Here is an 8916-nt window from a genome sequence, read left to right as displayed (position 1 = left end):
TCTCAAGTCAGCTCCACAGATATGGAAGTGACTCTTGACTAAGGATCTTCTCTAAGCCAGATAGCTGAAAAACTTAATATCATCAGATGTATCATCAGTAATTTCTCTGATTAGGTTTCCTCTTGTCCCAGGTAGTTTGATCTCTGTCTTAGTGCAATTCACAGTATCCACTTGCCCAGAGTTTGACAAAAATTTTGATCATGACCCACTGTAAGAAATACCTTTAACATGTCACCTCGACTCAGAGGCGAAAAAACAAATACGTACTTCACCAAAAATATTACCCTTACCAATAAAGATATTTTCATGTTTTCTATACTACTATTTGTTATTCATTTAAAAAATAGTAAATTGGTTTCAAGCCACTGAACTTATGTCAGAACACACTAAATGTTGGAACCCACTGTTAGAAAAACACAACCTTAGTTTCCTTTGAACATGGGAGGAACAGAGCTCTTCAAAGAATATTTTTTTAAAAACACCTTGTTCAGCCTTTGATACTATAATTGATCTTTCAATCAATGAAAATTTAAAATTTACATCATAACCTCATGATCAGTTCAGTTCAGTTCAGTTCAGTCACTCAGTTGTGTCCAACTCTTTGCAACCCCATGAATCACAGCACGCCAGGCCTCCCTGTTCATCACCATCTCCTGGAGTTAACTCAGACTCACGTCCATCGAGTCCGTGATGCCATCCAGCCATCTCATCCTCTGTCGTCCCCTTCTCTTCCTGCCCCCAATCCCTCCCAGCATCACAGTCTTATCCAATGAGTCAACCCTTCTCATGAGGTGGCCAAATTACTGGAGTTTCAGCTTTAGCATCATTCTTTCCAAAGGAATCCCAGGGCTAATCTCCTTCAGAATGGACTGGTTGGATCTCCTTGCAGTCCAAGGGACTCTCAAGAGTCTTCTCCAACACCACAGTTCAAAAGCATCAATTCTTCGGCACTCAGCCTTCTTCACAGTCCAACTCTCACATCCATACATGACCACTGGAAAAACCATAGCCTTGACTCGACGGACCTTAGTCAGCAAAGTAATGTCTCTGCTTTTGAATATACTATCTAGATTGGTCATAACTTTCCTTCCAAGGAGTAAGCCTCTTTTAATTTCATGGCTGCAATCACCATATGCAGTGATTTTGGAGCCCCCCAAAATAAAGTCTGACACTGTTTCCACTGTTTCCCCATCTATTTCCCATGAAGTGATGGGACCAGATGCCATGATCTTCGTTTTCTGAATGTTGAGCTTTAAGCCAACTTTTTCGCTCTCCTCTTTCACTTTCATCAAGAGGCTTTTTTAGTTTCTCTTCACTTTCTGCCATAAGGGTGGTGTCATCTGCATATCTAAGGTTCTTGATATTTCTCCCAGCAATCTTGAGTCCAGCTTGTGCTTCTTCCAGCCCAGCGTTTCTCATGATGTACTCTGCATAGAAATTAAATAAGCAGGGTGACAATATACAGCCTTGAAGTACTCCTTTTTCTATTTAGAACCAATCTGTTGTTCCTTGTCCAGTTCTAGCTGTTGCTTCCTGACCTGCATACAGATTTCTCAAGAGGCAAGTCAGGTGGTCTGGTATTCCCATCTCTTTCAGAATTTTCCACAGTTTATTGTGATCCACACAGGCAAAGGCTTTGGCATAGTCAGTAAAGCAGAAATAGATATTTTTTCTGGAACTCTCTTGCTTTTTCCATGATCCAGTGGATGTTGGCAATTTGATCTCTGGTTCCTCTGCCTTTTCTAAAACCAGCTTGAACATCAGGGAGTTCACGGTTCATGTATTGCTGAAGCCTGGCTTGGAGAATTTTGAGCATCACTTTACTAGCATGTGAGATGAGTGCAATTGTGTGGTAGTTTGATCATTCTTTTGCATTGCCTTTCTTTGGAATTGGAATGAAAACTGACCTTTTCCAGTCCTGTGACCACTGCTGAGTTTTCCAAATTTGCTGGCATAATGAGTGCAGCACTTTCACAGCATCATCTTTCAGGATTTGAAACAGTTCAACTGGAATTCCATCACCTCCACTAGCTTTGTTCATAGTGATGCTTTCTAAGGCCCATTTGACTTCACTTTCCAAGATGTCTGGCTCTAGATTAGTGATCACATCATCATGATTATCTTTGTCTTGAAGATCTTTTTTGTACAGTTCTTCCGTGTATTCTTGCCACCTCTTCTTAATATCTTCTGCTTATGTTAGGGCCATACCATTTCTGTCCTTTATCGAGCCCATCTTCGCATGAAATGTTCCCTTGGGATCTGTAATTTTCTTGAAGAGATCTCTAGTCTTTCCCATTCTGTTCTTTTCCTCTATTTCTTTGCACTGATCGCTGAAGAAAGCTTTCTTATCTCTTCTTGCTATTCTCTGGAACTCTGCATTCAGATGCTTATATCTTTCCTTTCTCCTTTGCTTTTTGCCTCTCTTCTTTTCACAGCTATTCATAAGGCCTCCCCAGACAGCCATTTTGCTTTTTGCCTTTCTTTTCCATGGGGATGATCTTGATCTCTGTCTCCTGTACAATGTCACAAACTTCATTCCATAGTTCATCAGGCACTCTATCTATCAGATCTAGGCCATTAAATATATTTCTCGCTTCCACTGTATAATCATAAGGAATTTGATTTAGGTTATACCTGAATGATCCAGCGGTTTTCCCTACTTTCTTCAATTTCAGTCTGAATTTGGTAATAAGGAGTTCAGGATTTGAGCCACAGTCAGCTCCTGGTCTTGTTTTTGTTGACTGTATAGAGCTTCTCCATCTTTGGCTGCAAAGAATATAATCAATCTGATTTCGGTGTTGCCCATCTGGTGATGTCCATGTGTAGAGTCTTCTCTTGTGTTGTTGGAAGAGGGTGTTTGCTATGACCAGTGCATTTTCTTGGCAAAACTCCTTTAGTCTTTGCCCTGCTTCATTCTGTATTCCAAGGCCAAATTTGCCTGTTACTCCAGGTGTTTCTTGAACTCCTACTTTTGCATTCCAGTCCCCTATAATGAAAAGGACATCTTTTTGGGGTGTCAGTTGTAATAGGTCTTCATAAAACCGTTCGACTTCAGTTTCTTCAGCGTTACTGGTTGGGGCATAGACTTGGATAACTGTGGTATTGAATGGTTTGCCTTGGAGACGAACAGAGATCATTCTGTCATTTTTGAGATTGCATCCAAGTGCTGCATTTCGGACTCTTTTGTTGACCATGATGGCTACTCCATTTCTTTTGAGGGATTCCTGCCCACAGTAGTAGCAAACTAAAACTAAAATGGACTGTAATGGGTGAATTTAACCTCATGATATGGCAACTATTTTTCAGATATATTTAAAAATTTAAATGAGTTTTTTTCTAAAGCTGCAAAGAAAGGAAATCAATCATGTTAAAGTGAAGGGTAAATAACGGGGAGGGAACACAGCCCCCCCGCCCCATCAACAGAAAATTAGATTAAAGATTTACTGAACACGGCCCCACCCATCAGAACAAGACCCAGTTTCCCCCTCAGTCAGTCTCTCCCATGAGGAAGCTTCCATAAGCCTCATCCTTCTCCATCAGAGTGAAAACCACAATCACAGGAAACTAACCAATCTGATCACATGGACCACAGCCTTGTCTAACTCAATGAAACTATGAGCCATGCCATGTAGGGCCATCCAAGACCCTCTGGACTGTAGCCCTGTGGCCTCCTCAGTCCATGGGATTCTCCAGGCAAGAATACTGGAGTGGGTTGCCATTTCCTTCTCCAGGGGACCTTCCTGACCCAGGGATGGGACCAGTGTCTCTTATGTCTCCTGCACTGGCAGGCAGATTCTTTACCACTAGCATCACTGGTGGGGTTGGCTGGTAATGGGGAAAAGTCTCTTTAATAAATGGTGCTGGGAAAACTGGACTTCTACATGCAAAAGAATCAAACTGGACCACTCTCTCACATCATGCACAAAAATAAATTCAGAATGAAATGAGACTTAAATGTAAGGCTTGAAACTATAAAACTTCTAAAAGAAAACAGGAAGTATATTTTTGACATCAATCTTGGATGTTTCCTCAGACAAAGGAAACAAAAACTAAAATTAAAAAAATGGGAATACATCAAACAAAAAATGTTTTTCATAGCAAAGGGAACTATCAACTAAATGAAAAGACCTCTTACTGAATGTGAGAAGATATTTACAAACAATATGTCTGATAAAGAGTTGATATCCAAAAAAAATACAAAAATTTTTATATTATTCAATATCACCAAAACAAATAACTTGATTAATAAATGGGTAAAGGATCTATCTAATAGACATTTTTTGTGAAGAGAAATACAGATGGTCAATGGGCACATGAAAAGATACTCAGCATCAATAATCATTAAATAAGTGTAAAGTAAAATCTGCAATATGATATCTCACACCTGTCAGAATGACTGTTATCAAAAAGATAACAACTAAAAAGTGTTGGTTGGTGAGGATGTGGGAAAAAGGGAATGCTTGGTCATAATGTAAATTGATGTAGCCACTATGGAAAATAGTATGGAAGGTGCTAAAAAAATTAAAAATAAGACTACCATATCATGCCACAATTCTACTGGGTATTTATCTAGATAATGAAAATATTAATTGGAAAGTTTATATGCCCACTGATTTTCATTGCAGCACTATATACAGTAACCAAGATATGAAAGCAACTATAGTGCCCATTGATAAATGAATGAGTAAAGAAGACATGGCATTTGAATGTCTGTATACATATACACTCGCCACATAAAAGAGTGAAACCTTGCCACTTGGAAGAACTTCAGTGGACCTAGAAGGCATTATGCTAAGAGAAATAAGTCAAACAGAGAAAGACAAGTACTGTATGATTTTGCTTACATGGCATACCTAAAAGACAAACAAATGAACAAGCAAAACAAATCAGAAACAGCTGCAGGTATATAGAACAAAAACGCAGTTGCCAGAGGGCAGGTGGATCAGGGAGGAAAGAAATAGGCGATGGAGATATAAGAGGTATAATCTTCCAATTTCAAATTAATTTCAAATAATATCAATTAATATTTCAAATTAATTTGAAATCAATAATTTCAAATAATAATATAGGGGACTTGATGAAAGTGAAAGAGGAGAGTGAAAAAGTTGGCTTAAAGCTCAACATTCAGAAAATGAAGATTATGGCATCTGGTCCCATCACTTCACGGGAAATAGATGGGGAAACAGTGGAAACAGTGTCAGACTTTATCTTTTGGGGCTCCAAAATCACTGCAGATGGTGACTGCAGCCATGAAATTAAAAGACACTTACTCCTTGGAAGGAAAGTTATGACCAACCTAGACAGCATATTCAAAAGCAGAGACATTACTTTGCCGACTAAGGTCCGTCTAGTCAAGGCTATGGTTTTTCCAGTAGTCGTGTATGGATGTGAGAGTTGGACTGTGAAGAAAGCTGAGCACTGAAGAATTGATGCTTTTGAACTGTGATGTTGGAGAAGACTCTTGAGAGTCCCTTGGACTGCAAGGAGATCCAACCAGTCCATTCTGAAGGAGATCAACGCTGGGATTCCTTTGGAAGGAATGATGCTAAAGCTGAAACTCCAGTACTTTGGCCACCTCATGCGAAGAGTTGACTCATTGGAAAAGACTCTGACCATAATGCATTAAGATTAGATCTCAATTACAGGAGAAAAACTATTAAAAATTCCAACATATGGAGGTTGAACAACACACTTCTGAATAACCAACAAATCACAGAAGAAATCAAAAAAGAAATCAAAATATGCATAGAAACTAATGAAAATGAAAACACAACAACCCAAAACCTGTGGGACACTATAAAAGCAGTGCTAAGAGGAAAGTTCATAGCAATACAGGCATACCTCAAGAAACAAGAAAAAAGTCAAATAAATAACCTAACTCTACAACTAAAGCAACTAGAAAAGGAAGAGTTGGAGAACCCCAGAGTTAGTAGAAGGAAAGAAATCTTAAAAATTAGGGCAGAAATAAATGCAAAAGAAACAAAAGAGACCATAGCAAAAATCAACAAAGCCAAAAGCTGGTTCTTTGAAAGGATAAATAAAATTGACAAACCATTAGCCAGACTCATCAAGAAGCAAAGAGAGAAAAATCAAATCAATAAAATTAGAAATGAAAATGGAGAGATCACAACAGACAACACAGAAATACAAAGGATCATAAGAGACTACTATCAGCAGTTGTATGCCAATAAAATGGACAACGTGGAAGAAATGGACAAATTCTTAGGAAAGTACAATTTTCCAAAACTGAACCAGGAAGAAATAGAAAATCTTAACAGACCCATCACAAGCACGGAAATTGATACTGTAATCAGAAATCTTCCAGCAAACAAAAGCCCAGGTCCAGACGGCTTCACAGCTGAATTCTACCAAAAATTTCGAGAAGAGCTAACACCTATCCTACTCAAACTCTTCCAGAAAATTGCCGAGGAAGGTAAACTCCCAAACTCATTCTATGAGGCCACCATCACCCTAATACCAAAACCTGACAAAGATGTCACAAAAAAAGAAAACTACAGGCCAATATCTCTGATGAACATAGATGCAAAAATCCTCAACAAAATTCTAGCAATCAGAATCCAACAACACATTAAAAAGATCATACACCATGACCAAGTGGGCTTTATCCCAGGGATGCAAGGATTCTTCAATATCCGCAAATCAATCAATGTAATTCACCACATTAACAAATTGAAAAATAAAAACCATATGATTATCTCAATAGATGCAGAGAAGGCCTTTGACAAAATTCAACATCCATTTATGATAAAAACTCTCCAGAAAGCAGGAATAGAAGGAACATACCTCAACATAATAAAAGCTATCTATGACAAACCCACAGCAAACATTATCCTCAATGGTGAAAAATTGAAAGCATTTCCCCTAAAGTCAGGAACAAGACAAGGGTGTCCACTTTCACCGCTACTATTCAACATAGTTCTGGAAGTTTTGGCCACAGCAATCAGAGCAGAAAAAGAAATAAAAGGAATCCAAATTGGAAAAGAAGAAGTAAAACTCTCACTGTTTGCAGATGACATGATCCTCTACATGGAAAACCCTAAAGACTCCACCAGAAAATTACTAGAGCTAATCAATGAATATAGTAAAGTTGCAGGATATAAAATCAACACACAGAAATCCCTTGCATTCCTATACACGAATAATGAGAAAGTAGAAAAAGAAATTAAGGAAACAATTCCATTCACCATTGCAACGAAAAGAATAAAACACTTAGGAATATATCTACCTAAAGAAACTAAAGACCTATATATAGAAAACTATAAAACACTGATGAAAGAAATCAAAGAGGACACTAATAGATGGAGAAATATACCATGTTCATGCATCGGAAGAATCAATATAGTGAAAATGAGTATACTACCCAAAGCAATTTACAAATTCAATTCAATCCCTATCAAGCTACCAGCCACATTTTTTCACAGAACTAGAACAAATAATTTCAAGATTTGTATGGAAATACAAAAAACCTCGAATAGCCAAAGCAATCTTGAGAAAGAAGAATGGAACTGGAGGAATTAACTTGCCTGACTTCAGGCTCTACTACAAAGCCACAGTCATCAAGACAGTATGGTACTGGCACAAAGACAGACATATAGATCAATGGAACAAAATAGAAAGCCCAGAGATAAATCCACACACTTATGGACACCTTATCTTTAACAAAGGAGGCAAGAATATACAATGGAGTAAAGACAATCTCTTTAACAAGTGGTGCTGGGAAAACTGGTCAACCACTTGTAAAAGAATGAAACTAGATCACTTTCTTACACCGCACACAAAAATAAACTCAAAATGGATTAAAGATCTAAATGTAAGATCAGAAACTATAAAACTCCTAGAGGAGAACAAAGGCAAAACACTCTCAGACATAAATCACAGCAGGATCCTCTGTGATCCACCTCCCAGAATTCTGGAAATAAAAGCAAAAATAAACAAATGGGATCTAATTAAAATTAAAAGCTTCTGCACAACAAAGGAAAATATAAGCAAGGTGAAAAGACAGCCTTCTGAATGGGAGAAAATAATAGCAAATGAAGCAACTGACAAACAACTAATCTCAAAAATATACAAGCAACTTATGCAGCTCAATTCCAGAAAAATAAACGACCCAATCAAAAAATGGGCCAAAGAACTAAATAGACATTTCTCCAAAGAAGACATACGGATGGCTAACAAACACATGAAAAGATGCTCAATATCACTCATTATTAGAGAAATGCAAATCAAAACCACAATGAGGTACCATTTCACACCAGTCAGAATGGCTGCGATCCAAAAATCTGCAAGCAATAAATGCTGGAGAGGGTGTGGAGAATAGGGAACCCTCCTACACTGTTGGTGGGAATGCAAACTAGTACAGCCACTATGGAGAACAGTGTGGAGATTCCTTAAAAAATTGCAAATAGAACTCCCTTATGACCCAGCAATCCCACTGCTGGGCATACACACCGAGGAAACCAGAATTGAAAGAGACACATGTACCCCAATGTTCATCGCAGCACTGTTTATAATAGCCAGGACATGGAAACAACCTAGATGTCCATCAGCAGATGAATGGATAAGAAAGCTGTGGTACATATACACAATGGAGTATTACTCAGCCATTAAAAAGAATTCATTTGAATCAGTTCTGATGAGATGGATGAAACTGGAGCCGATTATACAGAGTGAAGTAAGCCAGAAAGAAAAACACCAATACAGTATACTAACACATATATATGGAATTTAGGAAGATGGCAATGACGACCCTGTATGCAAGACAGGGAAAGAGACACAGATGTGTATAACGGACTTTTGGACTCAGAGGGAGAGGGAGAGGGTGGGATGATTTGGGAGAATGCCATTCTAACATGTATACTATCATGTGAATTGAATCGCCAGTCTATGTCTGACGCA

Source organism: Ovis canadensis, chromosome 3 (genome assembly GCF_042477335.2).
Source record: "Ovis canadensis isolate MfBH-ARS-UI-01 breed Bighorn chromosome 3, ARS-UI_OviCan_v2, whole genome shotgun sequence".
NCBI lineage: Eukaryota > Metazoa > Chordata > Mammalia > Artiodactyla > Bovidae > Ovis > Ovis canadensis.
This window is presented reverse-complemented; position numbering follows the sequence as displayed.